Source organism: Streptopelia decaocto (genome assembly GCF_964273445.1).
Source record: "Streptopelia decaocto genome assembly, chromosome: 1".
Lineage (NCBI taxonomy): Eukaryota > Metazoa > Chordata > Aves > Columbiformes > Columbidae > Streptopelia > Streptopelia decaocto.
The window spans coordinates 126,127,962-126,149,883 of record NC_138663.1 but is presented as its reverse complement, the minus strand read 5'-3'; positions in this window follow the sequence as shown (position 1 = coordinate 126,149,883).

Sequence of the window (21,922 nt, the reverse complement as noted above, 5' to 3'; positions counted from 1 at the left end):
GTGTTGTATTAACGTTTCCTACTTGTGGAATTTCTCTACAGCATCCATATATTGTGTTACTTCAGCGCTTTTTGTACCAACAAACTGCCTTTGTAAAATGAAGAACCTTTTATTTCCCTTCGACCTTTTTGGTGCATGTGGGTTTTTTTCAATTTTAAGCTATTTGAAATTTCTTTTTGTTATGGGAATCTGAAAATCAGATGCTTTCATGGAAATGTAGTTAGTTAATGTGTTTAAAGCATTTTAAGGTACTCTGCCTTACCCTGTTCATTGTAACTTTCTTTTCAATTTGAACTTATCCTTGTAATCCTTGTAACTAATATTTTCTGCTACTTAGGCAGACCTTTTTTTTTTTTTTTTTTAGTTTCTGATCTGATTTACTGATCTGATTTACTTGCAAATTTCTGAGAAAAACATTGCCCTTAGTTTATCACATGCTAGACTTCTGCAGAAATATAGCTGATTTCTTAAACATTTTTCAGTATCTTTTTACTGAATTAGTCTTGAACTTAATGACGAAAATAGTAGATTTAGTTACATTTACTCTCTGTCATCTGCAGAACCATATAGTTAGAAATTACTTAGGCGAGAGACTGTTCCTCATATCTGCATTGCTTTAAGCTCAGATGAGATCTCTTTCACAAAAAATAGCACAGGTTTTATTGGAAATTGAATTGAAAAAGGACACAAATGCTGTAAATCTGTTTTATTGGATCAATTATCGATAGCAGCTTTGTTTTAAACAAGTGAAGGTCTATGTTCTTCCTTTCAGGTCTTTGGTTGTTCCTTGTTTTTCACACCTATGTATGAAGGAAGCCAGCTGCCTTTGGACTACCTCAACTGCTGCTGGTTTTGCTGGCATATCACACTCCCACCACCTCTGCTTTCCTAGCTGAAAGTGGTGGCATCTTAGTCAACCACTTTTGGAAGGTTTTTAAGAGTATTAGAAAACTAAACTCTCTGCTCAAGTGTAACTTACTACAGTGGGTTTTCAGTATTGCCAAGAAGATAATCTTACTCTCTTGCATTCTTCAACTGCTGCTTCATGGTTTGTGCCTGCAGCACAGGTAATTTCATTTTGGTACTTTGATTACTCTTTGAATTGTACCAATTTGGATTCTAAATATGAGAAAAAAAAAAAAAGATAAATGCCTTTTTCTTTTGTTTATTTCTCAGTATATTTGTGTTGTCTGAATTTACACCTAAGTATGCACATCAGAAAACAGGTGCACCGGTGATTACTCGTAACAGAGAACTAGCAAGAATTCGGTCCAGCAAAGGCACTGGTCAGGAATGGTGGTGTGAATCAAAGGGGACTTCCACGTGTATCAGTGGGAATTCAGCTCTGTTACCTGTGTTAAATGTTTGAAAATGGAAGTTGCAAAGGGTTCATCAGTTTCCTTAGCCATGGATTTCAAGTGATGTGGCAAATTCACTGAGCCATATTATTAATGAAAATAGAAAAATTTCTTGAGTTATACCATGGCATGATGGATGAGCCATTAAAGTTATTTTTATGGCACATGACTTCTAAGCAATCAAAAAAAAAATACTCTGCATTAATGTCAGTACTACTTTAAATAAAGAAAAAAAAATATTAAACAAAAGGAATATTTTGTCCCATGGTCTGTTAATTACATTTCCATAGCCTTCCTGAAGGATAAACTTTAATGTCAGTATGAGTTATAGAAAATGAATATCAAAGGCTATTATTAAAAGGTGTATAATGATGTGTTTTCTAAAATATATAGAAAAATGTCATTCCTATTCTGAAAATTAATGGGTCAAAACACTGATATTAAGCATGTAACTGTATCAAAAGCTGCTTCAAATAGCTTTTAAGATATCAATGTTTTTAGACTACCATGGTCATCTAGAAAAACTGTACACATTTTTTTTTTTTTTTGTGGGATAATATTTAAAGTACATATTAATAAATTGAATTAAAACTTTCAATATCAGCAAGAACATTGGAAGTGGACAATTTCTCTTATTTCAATTAGCCATCTGAATAAAGTCTGAGCTTAAACCATATTATTATCTGTGTGCTATTTCTAAAGCAGTCATCATATTTACTCCTTAACATTACATCAAGTCTCTCTACAACAAAAATAGATAAATGTTCCACTTGAGGGTTGTAGACACACCCTTCCCCTAAAGGATGGAAATTTCCATCTGTTGTGTGCTCTTGTTCTCTCTGTCTTTTACATATTTATAATATTTTCACTCAAGAGGGGCTTTGTTCAGCATCAGTAGCTACGTGATATGTTGGGTATAACCCTGCTTGGCTCCTTACCATTTGACTTAAAAACAAGTTTAGAAAAACAGTAGTCCATAAGAAAGCTCATTGAATGCAGGAAGGGGTATTATTATACAAGTATGTGTGTGTAAGAGTCCTAAAATAAGGATTAAATTGCAAAATATGTGAAATTGGATGTGTTTTTCTTTTGATATTGGGAAAAGAAGATAGTTATACAGAGCTTAGACTACAGAAGAGCCTGTGGGAAGAATGACTGGAAAGTTTATGAAAGGTTTATTTTATTCACTTGGAGTAGAACGAGGCTAAAGCTGGACTTCTCAGTTTCTCTGTGCTGTTTATTTTTCTGTTTCAGTTCTGTGTACTGGATTTTAATCTGAGACACTCTGAGCATCTTCTGTATCTCTTAAATACACATCTGCAAATACATGAGTAAACAGGCAAATTGGTCGATATGTACCAGTCAACCTAACTGAATATTAAGGCTTGATTAATGCTTGTTCAGAAAAATAACTTAGGGTTATTTACTTATTTTTGAAAACAGTAAATTTCCATAAAATGTTTAAAATTTACTGATGTAAAAATTAGAAATTCCTTTTAAATAAGGGGTGGTATATGCACAAATATTTTTCTGATACTAATCTGAATGTTTTCCCTTGTAAACTTTAATTTTCTTTTTCATCTTAAAAGGATTATTGATACAGTGAATTATCTGCAAGTGAGAATGAGAGAAGTGATCAGTACTCAAGAAAACTTATCTAGTAAGACTTAAATGCTTTTTATTACAACTCCTCTGAACTTTCCTTCAGTGAGGAACACATCTACTCAGCCTCTGTTTTCTTTTATTTTACTAATTTTCAGTATATGATTAAAAGTACTTAAACTTTTTAATATTCAAAATCTCAAGATACCATTTACGTTCTGGAAGACATAATTCTTCACAGCAGTTGTAATTATTTGATCCCCTCATTTTATTTTTTTTTATTTTTTAAATACTATATTGTGTTTTCTGTCGTTTTTGTTGAGAACTGAGAAATTATCTTTTCTTACTTGTAAGCAACTATAGACACTATATATTATTGTGTCTAGCATGACTTTTAAAGCTGGCTGAGCAATTGATTACCTAGAATTCCATGGAAGAGGAGAAATGCAATGTTGTTGAAAAGCTATCTCTAAAAACAGGAGTACTTGCTAATTCTACCTTGCATAAAAACATAAGGTAATTAGGAGAATGAGCGGGATGGGAAAGGGAGGAAGTTTTTCTAATACATTCTTAATGACTTTTTGCTTTTCCTTTTTAGTACTTTATTCAAAACGGGAAAAGGGGTGGGACAGAATCGTTTATCTACTTAAGTGGCCTGCTAATTACCATTAAGGGTTTGATTTTGCCATTCAGCCTTCAAATGGGTACCACTCAACAGCAATTTCACTGTTAACAAAGTCTCCTTTTTTCTTGATAATCACTACAATGATGCATGGCGACGTTTTTCTTGTTATTTCCCCTTATTATTTAGCAGGTCTTACTTTCTCTGACATTGAGCTACGTTGAGGTTTTTGCTAAACCAGAACCAATTCTCCTTTCAGTAAATTCTCTTTTCAGTTAATGTTCTTCTAAAATAACTTCACTTTCTGAAGTTGGCTACCTGCTTTTCAGACAGTATCAGCTTCTAGAATTGATAACGCTTGATATTTATAGTTGTTACTAAGATAATGGTAAGACTGGTATACAGAAAGACTCCTGTTTATACTTATTCCTATAGGGCCAAAGTCACTGCTAATTCTCTTATTTTCCACAAGTGAAGGGGAGCTGACTATTATGGCATGGAATACTTCCATTGGTCAGTTCTAGTCACCTGTTCCATCCACACGCCCCTCTCACAACAGAACGTGGGAAAACTTATCAGTCTTTCTTGGCTACCCTAGTAATAAATCTAAACATGAGCTTCTTCAGCATTATGTTGTCTCTTATCAGCACCGAGTACAGCATCTGAGGAAAAATCTGCAGGCTAAAACTCAGAAAAGTACAGCCACCTTGAAGAACTGAGCTGAAAGAAAAATCACTAAAAGAGAACCGGTCTTGTTTTTAACAAAACCAGGACAACTACTAAATACATGCCAATTTTTTTGTTGTTTTCTTCCTTTATGTATGTGTGTGTATACAAATCAATCATGGACTTAAAGGACTATGCAGATATATGCTGGAATATGGGTATTTTTTAAAAAGGAAAACAAACTGCAGTTTTTAATGTAATATAATTTACTTCCAGCCCTGGTGATAGGTTGTCCGCTATTATAACATTTAAACTGACTTCAGCGTTTGTAAGGTAAGAATAATAACCGTGCAGTAGTTCATGTGATTAAAACAGTGTTTATTGATGAAGAATGAATGCAAACCCTATTATAGACAAATGCAGACCTGGTGAAAGGTAATAAAATTAGTCTAGCTTACTCATACTTACATTAGACCTGAAACAGGCTGGAAGAACATAAGGCTACAACCTTACTTTGACTCTGCCATAAGTTTTATGTGTGATCTCAACCAAGATGCTACTTGTAAGAGCTTAAAAAGAAGAATTGTATGAAACAAAAAAAATATGAAACAGATATCTGTGAGTATGTGCTGCCTTGGCTGAGTGATTGCTTCAAGGGTAGCCAGTAAAGCTGTGCTAGATGGTAATAGGAGCTGGAAAATTGCTCATTAGACTCTATGTAAACTTTGTGCGTTAGTGTTCCTGTCTTCCAAAATTTTGAGCCTAAGGGTACCAAAATACTGTCTTAGTTTTTGTGATTAAGATTGAAATAAATGAAGTCCTGTTTCTGTGGTTCACTCTACTTGTCAGGCAGGGTTAAAAATAAATAGATAAATAGATAAATAAATGTGTATGTATATATATATATATGTATAATTATCCATCTACTTCTTAACCTTTGTATAATATCTAGTCCTTATTTTCAACACTCATAGTTCTACAAGTTGGACTCTTTGATATTCTATAATTGTAGGCCAGGTTGGTTTTCAATTGATGTTAGGACTATCTACATACTTTTTCTATACAGCTGGGTCTTCTGCCACTTTTTTCTTTCAATTTTTTAATTACATACACAGCTATTGAACTTCTCTATTAGAATGTCTTTCCCAAAAATTTTATACTACTTTGTTCTCCAAATCATCATATTTCAGGAAGGTGCTGCTCTGCTTTTTTTCTGCTTAGATCAGATAACACATTTTTAGGCTTTATTTTTGTCCCTTGGTCCTTGAAGTGCTCCATACCATCTTTCAGTACTGAGTCAGAAGAATAGCTTTCAGGCATGTGTAAAGGACATATAAATATATATATATATATATATGTTATTATTTTATTTTTATAAATATACCTATGATTTCTTAAATTATCTAAGATTATCTACTGATACAACTGTCTTCCTGAAAAAAAGACTTTACAAGCCTGTTGTTCTCTTCTGCAGACAAGATACCTTAGACAAGGTGGCAAGTAAAGTCAGTTTCAGTATAAGGTTAAAAAAAGAGGACACATCAAAAGACATTCAAGATGAGGAGGTAGTATGACAGTCTGATATATGTTTATTTCTTCCATGATGCTCAGGCTTTATTAAGATTTTTATTATTAAACAGGGAAAACTGACTTTAACAGAGTGCTATGTTGCAATGTAGTGGTTCGTGAGTAGTTTACACATTAAGGCAAATTCAAATAAGCTTCCTTTATATGAATTCAGAACTGTTTTTCATTTATCTTAGTTGTTGCATTTGGAAATTCTTGGAGGCAACAGAGAAACAGTTCTGGACAACAAGATGTAGGGTACTATTTATTGACATAAATTTTTTCTAACTGTTTTTTAGACTCTTTCCATTTGCAGAACAAGTTAAGTTTATCATAGTCTATTTTATAATTCTGACAAGTACGACTCTAACCAAACAGGGTGAAATCCTGGCTCCTCTAAAAGCAGTAGCTCTTATTTTTGCCAAATATTTCACTGTTCCCAGAGTTTTGCTTAGCATCTGGAATGCAAGTTTTAAAAGATATGATACATAACCCAGAACTACTGTATCTTGTGGTTAACATCTATGTCACTGATTTGACATGACATGCTATGATGAAATTTGACCAGAAAATTATTTCACTAAGAAAATGATTGCTGAAAGAAAGCAGGCAAAGAAACCAAAAAGAAAGTAACAGCAGTGTATGCACAAGATACAGACAGGGAGGTTACTTCTGACAGTACTGATAAGCTGTTATTTTTCTTTTCTTTTTTTTTTTTTTTTAACCTGTATGGCTTGAGGATATTGACACCTTAAAGCCAGATATTGATTAACTGGTATGAACAATTGATTGTATGTGTGCATGTGATGATGTATCACAAGGACTAGAGGTGAACAGAAAAAAAGCATTTCATTTTCCAGGAAGACTCTAATAAGTTCGATGTATTTTTCTACCAATTTCAGTGACCTGCTTCCTGTCTTAACTCCATGATTTTTTGGAGTAATTGGCAAAAAGCCAAAAAACCTTTGCTTCAGACAGGCCTGTGGGTTACACTGTCCTGGAGCCATGCAATCTGGAAGTTTCAGTGGTTTTGGCCACTGAAGACCTTCAAGGCATCCAGAGGTAATAAGTCCTTTATCAGTCTTGTGGGTACTGCTCAGCATGGCAGACAAAATGATTAGGAGCTCAGACCAGCTTGAGGTCTTCAGCAGGTCACAGACGGATTACTAGGAAAAAAAAATAAATGAGAGTCTGAATGTGACTGAAACCAGGCTGTCTTAGAGAAAGCTCTTATCTCTGGTGGAACAACAGGCTTTAGTAGGTAGAGCAAGATGCATGTTGTTTGTGGGGGGGTTTTGCTACTATTTGGAACTAAAATGAAACAAATGAGCTCCCTGTAATTGGAATGCTCACTGAAAAAGATATTTCTGAGGGTGAAATGATTTAAGGAATCCATCTACAACTGACTGGGGATTTTTTTTTTTTTCTACTCTCTTTTGAGACTTCCTGAATATCTGCCTCAGCTCACTTTGCACTCCCTGTTGCTGTGAAAGTCAGAGAGATAGTAATCCTAAACTAATAAAGAAAGTCTGTTAAAGACTGGTATAAAAGGAATCATCCTGGACAAAAAAGATCAGAGAGACAATTTTTCGAGTAAGACAGAAGTCCTCTGTTTCAGCAACCACAAAGTAATAAGTGATTCCACTAAGGCTTTCAGTATCAAGAAAAATAAAAAATTTTTCTTGTCCTTTAAACCATGGAATGTCAAGCCCTCATTTCCTCACAGAGAAATAGCCATATTTTCTGCTTGAGACATTGCTTTTAATCATAAAATGGAAATCTTTCTGCTGAGAATTGAGTCCTTGGGCTCAGTGCAGTCTCTTATGTCCATGCATCTCAGCAGATGGGGTCACCTGTCTTTCAACTTCTTAAAGAGTCCACTATGTTCTACCAAAGGTGCATTATTTTCAGTTGTGTAATCTGATTTGTAAACCAATACATAAGTACTTTCTCAAAAGTTTAAATAATTTGGTGGTCTTTTAGTGTATTTAGAGTCCTTTAATATCTGTTATAGTGGAGTACAATACATAGTGCCCTCAGTTCTGCATTCAAAATACTGAAAACATTTTGCTCTGATAAATATTGATCATCTAAATATTGTACTTTAGATAAGCATCCATAACTTTTTTTTTTTTTGACAAATCATTTTTTTTGTGAAATGATTCCACAGTGATTTTGAAAAGGAAGTATTTTCTGCAAGTATAGTTTTTCTTTTAAGCTTGGAATTACCATAGTGGGGGAGATGACTGTCTGTCTAGCCCAATTACTTGACCTCAGTAATACACAGTTGCAGATGCTAGGTAAAACATATAACACAAGAATAAATGAGAGAAGCCCTTCCCCCTTCAGTTTCCAGCAACGAACAGATTAATGACTTTATTAGCCAGAGGCTACATCAAACCACTATATTTAGTGTCTGTGAATTGATATCTCTTCCATGAACTTATCTCATCCTCTTATGAATTCATTTATACTGTCGGTCTCTTGTGAGTTTCACTATTTAATCACATTTTGTGTGGAGAATGTAATTCCTTCTGATGATTTTGAATTGCTAACTGTGGTACTATCATGAGTTTCTTCTTCTATGATATGAAAAATAAGGAATAATTGTTCACTGTTAAACTTTCTCTATATCAGCTGTGATATTCTAGGCATCTGTTCAGTCCCCTCACAGTCACTTCTATTTTTTCCTTCAGAGATGAAGAATTGTAATTTGTTAAATAATTTCTAAATACAGAAGCTGTTCTTTATCTGTTCATTCTGTTATCCTTCCCCACCCTTTTTTTTTTTTTTTTTTTTTTTTTTTTTTTTTCCATTTTCTACTTGGCCTATTTTGGGAGGGAATGACCAGAACTATGTGCAGCATTGATGGCAGGGGATGTTGTGCTCCATGGATTTTGATCTTTGCACAGTTGGGTTTTGTTTTTTTTCTTTTCCTTTGTCCTCAGTTACTGATAGCTCCTCACATCTTACTGGCCTTGTCAAGCTCAGCTGAACACTTGCTACACTGGGCAGGATGAGAAACTTTATTTTTCCTTTTTTTGTTTAAAAGATGAATTGCTTCCAATACCATCAAGTTTGATGAAATTCTGTTAACTTTCAGAGAAAAGCCTCATGTCAGGGCAACACAAAGTTTAAAGGCTTCTCAGCAAGTAGTACTGCATCTCTTATTCCAAAGAGAGAAATTCAAATGAAGGAGAAGTGAGTATAAATTTAAAAAAACAAAACAAAACAAAACAATAAGAATCTGCAGTCAGGCAGAATTTGCCCTTGACTGCAGCTTAACATTCAGCAATATGGAGTTAGGAGTGAAAAATGCTGAAAAACTGAGTGATTTACTGAGATCCTTCACAATTTTGGGTAGGGATATGAGGCAGCAGGCTAGAAAAAAATTAATGCCTGTTATGCTGTTATGTACAGCAGTGTGTATGCAAGAGTACTGTTTTGTTTCCTTTGGGCACTGGAGACCATTGGCATTTTAACACTAGCATGGTTGCATGCTTCCACATAATTAATGGAAAAAAAAGTGGGCTCATTGCCACCATGATAGGACAAAAACCTAGCTCTCCTCCACTGAAAATTATATTTGAATCATAAGGCTAACTGGTTCAGCTCCATGAGAAGAATTTACTTCTCTTTTCAAAAGGAAAGGAGAACAAATGAGAAGAAAGGACAAAATGAAAGAATCTGAGAAGAAAAGCTGGAAAAGAGAACAATTCCCTTGTCTCATTCTCCTCTCTTAGTAAGCATGATGGGGGTGCAGCTGCTACCTCTTTGTTAAAGGTAGCACTTCAAAGGACTTTGAATTTGATTGTTAGATTTTTATGAAAAAGAGAAGAATTAGGTAACTTCTGAAATGTGATGAATGCAATGTGTTTAAAATAAGTAGATTAATAAGAAAATTGTCCTCCTACACATTACTTACAGTGGATATTTTATTATGCTTACTGTCAATCCAGGAACTTTCCACAGCTGTTACAACTGTAAATGAATTACATAAAATTTCCTAAAAATTTGTCTGTTTATCATGGTGATGGGGGATTTTCTGCATGCCTGCTGCCTGCACTTCTGAGGCACCTCGTGGTCTCTCAGTGTGCTGCAGGCTCTTTACTTACAGTCCCTTTCTCTGCCTTCTGCTTTCTTAAATGAGCTTCTTTGTCTAATCCTCCTGATTTTAGGTATACACCTTTCCTGTGTAGGAGATGAAACATCTCTCTAGGAAAGCACACACACAGTGCATAGTGGGGGCCCAATTAAATTATATATTCTGACAATTAGTAGGTTTTCTTAAATACCCAAGTGGTAATTTTGAACTTCTTACTGCAGCATGCATACATATACATGTTCTGTCCTTAAAATACAGTCTGCTATCTCTAGAATTATTATTATAGAATAAGGATAAAAAACCCCCTGGTTTCATTATTTTTTTTCTTGTTAGTTTGCTATTGCCTTTTTGTTGTTATTGCTGCTTTTGTACTATGAAAGAAAGTAAGTGGAGATTTGGATAGAATTTGATATCAGGGTTAAGAGTGAGAAACGCACAGAAGTTATAAACATATATACAGAAGAACATTCTCTTGTCTTTGTGTATTGATCCTTGATATGAGCCTTCAAGTGAAACTGAAGTTTAAAAATAATCTCCTTTTCAAGGCCTTCATGTATTTCCCTTCAATTTTTATTTAGAGACTCATGGGATACCTTTTTCTTGATGAAAATAGCTCCAGTTGGGATGTTTCAGATCTTACCATTATTAGAAAACAGAAAGAATGGGTTTTGTACACCTGAGTGGAACACTGTTTGAGAGAAGCAGGGCTCTTTTGTGATCAGGGATTTAACTTCAGATCGGTATGAGAGAAATCAATTCAAGAATAACCAGCTTGGTTACCGGCTTGAAAGGTTTCTAATGAATCACAGTGCATATTGGAAGCATCAGAACACTTGCTCATGCGGATGTTAAAAAAAAAACAAAACACTTTTTTTTTTTTTTAAATTTTCCTAGATTAAAAAATCAGAATGTGTGAAAATGTATGAATATACACAATTCAGAAACTGGAGGTGAAAGGAAAAAGGAGACTTCATTTCTGGTAAATCAGTTGCAGGCAAGAATTTTGGACGTATGCTATTTTCTCATGCTAGCATCAGAATTCAAAGTTGCACTGTGAACAGGTGAACAGTAACTTAAGTGTTGTTGAATGGCAATATAATTACTTTATATTCTCAAATCTCAAATGCTTTTATGCAGGGCATCAATAAATTAGTCAGTATTACTCAAATATTAGCATATATGAGTAGGAAAATGTGTGTATCTAGTCAGCAGCCTGTAAGCCTGCTAGGGAGAATCTCTTTTTAATACCTCAGTAGGACACCACAAAGAAGCATCATCAAATGATAAGCATGTGATTGGGAATGAAATGAAACAGACTTATTAATCTGTTTTAAATAAAGCAGAAAGACCTGATGTCTGATAATTTTGTTTATCTCTGCAAGTATAGACATTGAATGTTTTAATTCTTCATTTTAAAAGTGTCTGTGGTAAATTAATAAAGTCTTGAGATACAAGTATAATGACCAAGTTTTTTCCCTACTCCTTTCTGCATCACAGCTTCACTTTCATCTCTTCTGGAAAACAATTTACAATTTAATTACTACAGAAAGTCAAGAGGATTACTTAATGGAAGAAATAAATCAGCATTTTTATTAGAGCATGAAATCAAGTATACTGAATGTAAAACAGAGCCCCTATATTATGTTTAGCTCACATGAGTAGCCTTATTCAAGTCAATGGAAAGATATGCATATAATACTTTTTAGAATTAAGTCCTCAAATAACTGCTTGTAGTATCTGGACATAATAGCCATACAGAAAATGCAACTGTATAATAGTAATCTTCACTACTCCCTTGTTATTTTCTTGATGTTTAACCTGGTTTATTTGAGCTGGTTAAATCTTCCTGTATAATCTTATTTGGAAAATTCCCTGAGCCTTTTCTTAAGTCTGTCTTTATTGATAAATTCAAAAACTCAAGAAATGCTGGGTTTGCCTGTACTGGACAGACACTTTTGGATGTTTAGACAAAGAAACAATAGTAAGTCAGGCATGTCCTGAGTAAACTAACACATTTATGAAGAAAGGGAGAAAATAATACATTACATATGTGTAGCTAGATTTATGATGAAATACTATGTGCCTCCAATGAAGCAAATATGTACAAAGAACAGTGTTGATTTGGTAAATTTTACAATATAATTACATAGAAAATGATATTAAAAGAAAAAAAAGTTGGCTAATGAATTGTTTGTCCTAAGCAGCTTACAATTATTTAATAAAATGTACATGCTCTGATACTCTTCCACTCCTAGCTACAGTGAGTGTCTACAACTACTTACTCCACAAATAGTCTTTCATAAGTCAATAAACATATATAAGTACAACCATGCTGTTCACCATGAAAAACAATTCTAGCAATAGCATGAGAATGGATTAATTTGTTATATAGTTATATAGTTATATTGTTATATTGTTATATTGTTATATTGTTATATTGTTATATAGTTAATACATGGGATAAAAATTTCTGTGCAAACTTAAAGACTCTACTGAAGTGAATAACTTTTTTCTTCTGTAGCACACTTTGTTCTGATATTTGAGTTGGGTTGTTAGCTGGAAGGAAACCTACAACTTGTTCTTCCTTTTCATTATTTGTAGTAATTACATTTAAAAACCAACGTGAAAATTATTCTTTTCAAATAATAAGCTGGCAGAGTTCAAACCATGTGATTGTTATACCATTTTTATATTTTCAGGTTGCTTTCCTTTTGATTGTGTAATAGTGGATCATTGTCTCATCCATTTCCATGGCTTTTGTTATGAGTGGTCAGAATTTTTTTTTTTTCCTGGTGTTTTATGTCTATAGTGAAAAGACTATATCATGACTATTTTTATAGTCTATGATGAAAAGTAAAGCGTGATTCATCTGACCCGTTTCAGGCATTTATTTAGAGTTAGACAAATTGTTCCCAGAGGTTACATTTTTCCTTTTTCTAAAGTGAACTTAGATGACTAGCTTAAATGGAGATGTCTGTCCTGTTAAAAATCTGAAACTCAGTGAAGTGAAACCTGCCCAGGATTTCTTCATGCTGAATGATACAATGTAGGCAAGAGTTAATGTGTAATTATGGACCAACACGATACTATGAAGTTTCCCCTTTTCCTTGTCTAGTTATTCACCTTTTTTCAAATGTAAACAAGGGGACAAATCAGAGAAGTAAGGGATAGTGGAAAATTGATTGTTTGTGCCCATATAGGTGACTTGAAAGGATCTAGCCTGCATAGATCAAACTCAGTTGTTTACTAGATGTTTCAAAGGAAGGGGTCTTGAATGCATAAACACTAATAAAATTAATTAATCAGAAGAAAAATCCAAAACCTATAGAGTATGTGCTGAGAAGAAAGGAATTACTTACTTATGCTAATACAATCTGCTTTTGAGGTCAGCAAATAACAGCTGAGGATAGTTAATTGGAAGCAAGTCTGTTTTCATTAGAGGTTTCAAACTAATTTCCAGGGATGTGTGGAAAGAAAAGGCCTTACCTGATTGCAAATCCCCTTGTAATAGTCCATTGTGAATTGGCACTTTCAATACTTGTAATAATGCCTCTCATTTTCCCCAAAATATTCTAAGCTTTTACAAAGCATGAAATACTGTCAACTTCCATTTGCCTGGGTCCCAAAAAAAAAAAAAAAAAAATTAATATAAAACCCAAGCTTGGCATTTAAATTGTTGTTTCAGATAGCCAGGTGCGGCAAGGAGGAAATTGCAAAGACTCAGCTGTGATGCTGTGCTGGTACAGCTAACAGCTTGGTGCACAACACATGTGTTTAATTGGAAAAGGATCAAATTTGCAGACAAGCTTAAATGACTGCATTTGAGTCCTGAAATGCAGAAGGAGTGAGCAAATTAGTCAGGCGAGCTTAGGTTAGTCAAGATAAACTATCTCTGGGATGCTCTGTGGCAAATGTATCTTGAAATGAAGACATGCTGATCAGAAACATCCAAATTTGGAACGTAACGTTGGCTGGCTATGCAGCATAGGGACCGAATGCATGGTATCAATAATGGTAAGAGTTTACACAAAAGCAAATAAAGTTGCTGTGGTTGCAGGTGATGTACAAAAAGACACTGTCTGGACAACACGTAACAAGCATTGGGATGCCAATTCCATAAGATCATATTCCTGATTTTCAGAACTGAGCTGCCAGTGTCTCAACGAAAAGGTTTGGTTGTTGAACGATGTGAAAGGAAGGAAAGATGAGACTAAATATAGTGAATGACTGAACTAAAACTATGCAAAAGAGGCAGTTTGGTCATTAATTTACTACATTGAGTTCCTATAAAAATTAAGGAAAATCTTGATTTGGATGTGTTTTGTCAATGTACCATTTTCAGTTCAATATTGTACTCTAATTTTGTAGTAGAAAATTCTGTCCTCGTATGTGTATGCATTTATTGTTGCCTTCTGTGTAGGCCAGTATGTCTACAGAAGGAGGTGGTGCCATCACTGTGATATAATACTGACATTTCATGATGCACGGGAGTGTGTATTCCCAAACACAGTACAAACTTTTATGATTGTGGGATCTGAAGGCTGAAGTTGGTGAATTGCTGCAATCATAGAGTCCAATAAAGATGACCAAAGGCAGAATTTGGGCTTTTTGAACTACTTTTGGGTTGGCTTCCTGTCATGCAAATTTTTTAAAAATATTTTTTTCTCCTTGAAGTTAATGAAACTGTTATTTGGGAAGAACAGAATATGAGAGAAGATGATTTACTGCTGATATCACTACCTGTGAAGGCTCTAGGAGCATATACTTTTCTTGGTGAAACATTTAGATTGTGCATGCTGGTACGGTGGCAAACTTTAGATGTAAAAAGCTGATCATATTGTAGTTAACAAGGTTTTTATGTACTTTTAAAAGAATGATTTTCTAATATCTTGACAAATTTAAACTTTCTTGGACAATAAAAGTACTGATGCTGCATCATGCTGTTCCTCATAATCTGTATTTCCTTGGTATGGTATAGCTTCACTAGCTGTGCCTTTCTACAATATGATACAAATAAAACAGAGACACCTGTTTGAAAGATAACTATGGGAATTAAATAAATTTAGACTGAAAGCAGCAAATTGTTCTGAGATGAGAATCTGATAAATGGTTTTAATTATTTAATTTGAGTAATTATCATTTTTGTTTAAAAATAGGCCAACATAAATACGAACATCTTTTTGTTATACATGATACCAGAAATGGTATCATTTTTGGCAGTCTCCAGAAATGCCAGCAAAATAATTTTTCTCAGACTAACATTTACTGGTAGATTTGAACTTATATGAAGTCACTGAAGGTGTATTACAGAACTCCAAACTACTCTCTACTCACTTGGGAATATTGTTCCTATTATAACGTACAGCAGTCTCTCTTGAGAGTACAGTGCTTCACAGAGGGAACCAGAGATGACATATATTCATGTCAGGACTAAGAAATACAAAATGTAGCCTGAAGTCGCATTTTCATCCACTCTTCCAATCCTCACTTTGCACGAATCAGGGAATTGGCTCCTCTATACAACGGTCATGTAGGTGCTCAAATTAATTACCAGCTGAAAAAGTGGATTAAATTGATGCTTAAAAAATACACTGCATGGCATTTTTAGCATTTTTTCTTACGACATCTTTAATTTTAACTATACTGAAGCAAAGAAAGATCTAGGATCTGAGGAGAAAACAGAAGAAACTGACAGAATGAAAAAGGAAGCTCACGCCTGAGGTTTGTCTGTGGGTTAATGCAACTGTTCAAAAGATATTAAATTAAAGGACAGTTGCTCCCATGCAGTGGTATTTTGAATTCAGTTCCCAGAGTCACTCAAGCACACACCAACGTCTAACATGTTGGAACCTGCTGCCTCCAGGTCCTCAGTCATAACTGTTTTCTCTCAGGCTTTGCGCTCGGTTGTGATGCAGGAAAAAATGCAGGTATCTGTTGTCTTCTATCTGGCACTTGATTTTCACAGAGGAGTAGTTTATCAAACCAAAAAGCTAGGGATTCTGTATTAGAATATTTTGGGGAAATTAACTGTGGAGTCATGCAGGCTTGTATAAATGAACACCAACTCAGGTTCACACTCAATCTCAAATGAGTTGGGAGTCTCAGAACTGAAGTATTACTAGCTAAGATGTGCTTGCTTTTTTCTGAGCACCAATATCACCAGGTTCAGTACTTGAAAGAGGAACTTTTCTGAGGGACATAGGCCAGTGGATGAGCTTCCCGGAAGGAGGAGACAACTTCTGAGTTAAATCTCCATGAATCTCAGTGGTCATCAAGAGGTGAGGGTTTGTGTAGGGAAACCGGATACTAACTGCTCCTTCGGGAGCCTCTTAGGCTGAGGTCTATGTACAACTACGTTAGAAAGGCAGCAAGTTTTAACTTCATGTCTCCAGGTTATCCTGCAGAGTAAGGTGATGAAGAAAAAGCATTAGAAAAATTTATGTTCAGAAAATTGTCTTTTTGACTTCGCATGTAGTTCTCAGGAGCATGTTGAAAATAAATTTGAATTCTTCATTAAAAATGCCTCATAAAGCAGGAAAAGTTTTCGATTGAAAATGGAAGTTTTATTCCAAAATACAAGTATTTCAGGCTTTGGTCAGAGTATTTGTGTTTTATTGGGCTATCAAGAACCTTGTGAAAATTGAGCTTCAAGTATAACTTACCTCTGTTTTACTTTGCTCTCCAGCTATACTTTATCTGCTGTAGTGTGATATTGCCCCTCATAAAAAAACAAAGACTGTCACATTCCCTTGAGAAACTGTAGCAGAAACGTAAAAATATTTTTGTTTTCTTTTTATAACAGAAATTTCCTTCCTTATACATAAAGTATGACTTAACTTTTTTCTCTTTAAGCCTTTAAGCTTTCCCCTGATTTAGTCTGCAGAGCTGTGAAGGGGTTTTGCTGATGTGATGGGTGGGGGACTACTACTGAGTACCAGCTCCTCAGCACAGGGTGGGAGAAAGCAACTTGGGCTACCTCCTTCCCTGCCGGAAACACAATCAGGTAAGAGGCAATTCATTGTGGTGCTCATCTCATACTATGAAAGCTGCTTTGCAATATAATCAACTTTTGAACTAATGATAAATCTAGCAGTGGTGAATGGTGCATGCTGCTTTTATGTCTTTCACAGGCTGTGCATACATGACCCCTCTTCACAGACAAGGTTTCCTTTCTGAAGAATATCTGGCAGGATGCCTAGCACTTTGGTAGGACAAGCAAACAGACTTAAGATTTTCTTCGGGTGATCTTGAAGTAGAAGCACATGGAACATTCAATACTCGGTATTCACCCTGAAAAGTTTTATTTTCATGCTCTGTATTTAAGACTGTTTAGATATTTAAGACTGTTGTCTAGTTTATTTTTTACTTAATGAAGGATCAGTTAGTTTTTCTTTAGATAAATATCTACTTCTGAGTATGATGATGTTGGAAGAAAATTAAAATTAATACTATATTCAGCACAGGTGTGTAAAAACAGCTGGAAAAAACAGATGTCTGTCAGTTTCCTTCAAATATGTAAGCCTGACTGAGTTATTTTTTCAACATTCATAAATATCTCTTTATTCACAGTAGCTGATCTCAAATTTGTCACTGGGTTGACTATGCATGTGCTATGGATAATGGCTGGGAATTTCTATGTCAGGAATTATTTAATTGCCAGTGATCAGCCTGACCATCCTCATGTTTGTCAAACAATAGAGGACTGCTAGGAATTCAGTCTTGACTGCTGTGAAGATTTGACTACAGCTGCGAAAATGCAGCTTGCAACTCTCATTCCTTGTCCATTAGAGTGCCTTGTGCTTCCTCTGTAGTACTCCTGTTGCAGTCCTCCCTTGCTAGGGTACCTTCAGTGCAATAGGCTGGTTTTCGTTCTCATCTTCTTTCCTGTTCTTCATCTTCAGCTTGTCTCAACCTTTTCTGAAACACTGAACAATTTCCTTTGTGATTTGGGGATGTTATCTGAACATATTCCCATGTTAAAAGAATATACGGGATTAAATGAATGTATTAAATAATTCAATAATATTTGGTAAAATTTTTGGATAACTTAATCTCTCTGGCCTGTCATTGATACTGTTATTTAATGGTGAAATTAAAATATTTGTATTTTCATTTTGCTATGTTATGCTAGGAGGTGTGACTGATATATTAGATGAAAAACTGTAGCCCTTGGTCCCTTTGAAGGTGGTTGTCCAATCAGTGAATCAGAGTCTTTAAGCTAGAAATGCCTCAACTGGCTTGTTTTTGGTGAACATGTCCAGGAAAAACAGTGAACCACACTAAAAAGACCCAGAAGCCCTAGAACCTGGAACTGCTTATTAAGACAGATTAATCAAAAGATTTAAATACACATTCCAGTTCCTAGTGCAGCAGGTCTCTCGGTCTTCTTTTTATTTCAGCACAAGTCCATGTCTTTCTGGAGTAGACAGCTCCACTAGGACAGGTCCTAGTGTCTGGAAAAGTTTTTCTTTCCCTCACTTCCAAAGTGTGCCAGTTGGTTTGGCTCCTGTTACAAGAAAGCCCTTTGCTCATCTTGCAAGTTATAATGTATTTGCAGGTCATAGTTTGGGAATATTGCTGCATCTGGAACACTGGCTACCTTAAGGTCAGCAATAGGAATCCATGAGCATCCACAAACGTGTTAGGTTAAGCAACTTTGTTTGAGGGTTTGTTTTCATCTTCAATGTTCCAGTGAAGAAGGAAATTAATTAATTGCTTATTCTCTGAGGAGTGTTCTTAAAATACACATAAAAAATATCAATCTTCATTGATGGATGATGTCAACTATTGTTGTTAAGGGGCCCAAATAAGATAAATAGGTTGAAATAGCAATATTGTAAGAATAATTCATGAATCAAGCTTATCTCAGGTCACAAAATGTATAGTTCCCTGTTTGACTTTGGGTTAAGTAAGGCTAACCTGTCTTTGAAAGATCAGCAACAAATTAAAAATAGTTCTTAGAAATGTGTGTCCAAGAATATATGAATGAATGAATGATTATAGATTTCAGATATAGTTCTTCCTGTATTTTTGCATGTGAATTCGTAGTTTAACACTAAATATGCTAATTTATGATACATATTTTTGAGTCTCCCTCTAAAATAAAAATACAAGGTAACCAGCCATTTTTTTTTCTCTATGAAACTACCTTTAGAAGTCAGTACCAGCTTAAACCTCCTGCTACACAGATCATGATTGCTTAAACTAAGTCCTCTGAGGAGGGCAATATTCTGCAGTCTCTCACTGCCTTCTCTTGGAGTGGATGTTAGTTTCAAAATACTGCGAGCAGCACAATGAATATTCAATGAGAAGTCGGCCTGTGACACCTACTTCTTCTGTAGAGCTTTAAGACTGACTTTAAAAGCTGACAGAGGAATGGTATTATGTGCCTGTAAAAGCAATGAGTTTCATTTAAGGAGATATATATTAAAGCTGTCATGGGTGGCTTGATTAATGTAGCACCTCAGTGAATTTAATATTTCCCAAGCAGCAGCACCAAGCAATATTTTATGTCAAAAACACGTATCAGGATTGATCCTCCTGTTAAAACATCAGTTTTATGGCTGATCTTCTGATTCTGTCAGCAAAATGAATGATATTTCTTAGTTGGATTTTTTTTTATTTAAATATATATATGTAAGTTTGAAGTTATATATATGTTTGTATTTATCACAGAATCACACTGTAACTAAGAGTAGTAATTGCACTGTAATGTTGTGATTTTTATGAGGAATTATTAAAGTTTAGATGTGCAACTCCAAAGATAAAATTAGACCAACTACTTGTGTTAAATCTGTTTGATCATTAGGATTCTTCAGAAACAAGTGTGTTTGATATCTATCACATACACACGTATTACCAATCAACTGCAGTGCTGTACCAAAGAAAAAACAGTGCAGTGTAAGAAAGCAATCCATCATATGCAATTTAATAAATTCTTGATTAAGCACACAGGGCCAGGAGCTCCCTGTACATCAGCTGGATAGAACTTCCTGTGAAATTTCCGGTGTCTGTATATATACACATACATACAAATGCATTTTTATATATTTACATTTTTTTTCTTCTTCCTAGATGGAAGATCAGATGCACAGTGTCCACTAAGAGCTTGGTAAGTGAGGAAAAGATTTGTGAGGCAAACTATTTCATCTGCTCAGGAGAGTTACAGAATCACAGAATCACAGAATGTTAGGGATTGGAAGGGACCTCAGAAGATCATCTGGTCCAATCCCCCTGCCGGAGCAGGAACACCTAGATGAGGTTACACAGGAATGTGTCCAGGCAGGTTTTGAATGTCTCCAGAGTAGGAGACTCCACAACGCCCCTGGACAGCCTGTTCCAGTGCTGTATCACCCTCACTGTGAATAAGTTTCTTCTCATATTTAAGTCCAACCTCCTGTGTTCCAGTTTGAACCCATTCCCCCTTGTCCTACCATTGGTTGTCACCGAGAAGAGCCTGGCTCCATCCTTGTGACACTTGCCCTTTACATAATTATAAACATTAATGAGGTCACTCCTCAGTCTCCTCCAAGCTAAAGAGACCCAACTCCCTCAGCCTTTCCTCATAAGGAGGATGCTCTACTTCCTTAATCATCTTTGTGGCTCTGTGCTGGACTCTCTCCAGCAGTTCCCTGTCCTTCTTAAACTGAGGGGCCCAGAACTGGACACAATATTCCAGATGTGGTCTCACCAGGGCAGAGTAGAGCGGAAGGAGAACCTCTCTCGACCTACTAACCACCCCCCTTCTCCAGGATGGCATTGGCCTTCTTGGCCAAAAGGGCACAGTGCTGGCTCATGATCATCTTGCTGTTCACCAGGACCCCCAGGTCCCTTTCCCCTATGCTGCTCCCTAATAGGTCATTCCCCAACTTATACTGGAACCTGGAGTTGTTCCTGCCCAGATGCAAGGAATCTGAGAACTCCTGGTAGCTAAAGTATTTCCTTCTTTGGATCCAAGTTATACATTCTGATAGATGGAGACCTTGTAGCCTCATGCAACTACACCCTAAACAGAAAAAGTCAGTATGCAATGAAACCTGATTATTTACGATATTAATTGGGTTATTAAAGATGACAGCTCCAGCTCCCGTGTCTTCAATGAAAATAAAGGTGTTATCAAACACATGCTGTTACTTGTTGAGTTTTATTAGAGTTATAGCAAATTATCTTTTCTCTTGGATTCTTGTTTGCTGCTTTGATAGACTGTCTGCATTACCTTGTCAACTGTAGTGGCAGAGAAACACTCAATTTCCCTTGGAAGCAGAAGCAGCTTAATTGTGGCAGGATGGAGTGGGATAGTTTCTGGCCAGGAAGGCAGGTTAGCTCTCCTGTGTTGGGTTCCATGCCAGTGTGGCTCTCTTTCTTCTTGGACCTGATCCATTGCCATCAGCTGCTGTCGTCAAGAAGGGATGGAGAAGAAAAAATGCACGTGGCAATTCAACCCCTTCTTCTTGAGTATGGTGCTTAAGAAGATGAGGGAGGACTTATTTTGGCTTGTCCAGAAGCTTCAAATCTAAAAGTGTGTTCATATTTTTTTTTTATTATGATGATCATAGAATCATAGAATCATTTCGGTTGGAAGAGACCTTTAGGATCATCAAGTCCAAACATAACCTAACTTTAGCACTAAACCATGTCTCTAAGAACCTCATCTAAAAGGTTTTAAAGCCCTCCAGAGATGGTGACTCCACCACTTCCCTGGACAGCCTGTTCCAATGCCTGACAACCCTTTCTATGAAGAATTTTTTCCTAATATCAAATCTAAACCTCCCCTGGTGCAACTTGAGTCCATTTCCTCTTGTCCTGTTACTGATAAAGCATAAGAAGATGACTTCTTAGAGTGGAATTGCTGTTATGTTAGCTATGTTGCTATACCTATGACCTTTATGACCTTAAACCAAATACTGCATGTCCCTTTTTAATAGACAATTTTTGTGGAGTAGCACTCCCTTTTGACTTGTGGAGAAATACTTACAAAAATGAATCTTTTAATATCTCATGTAT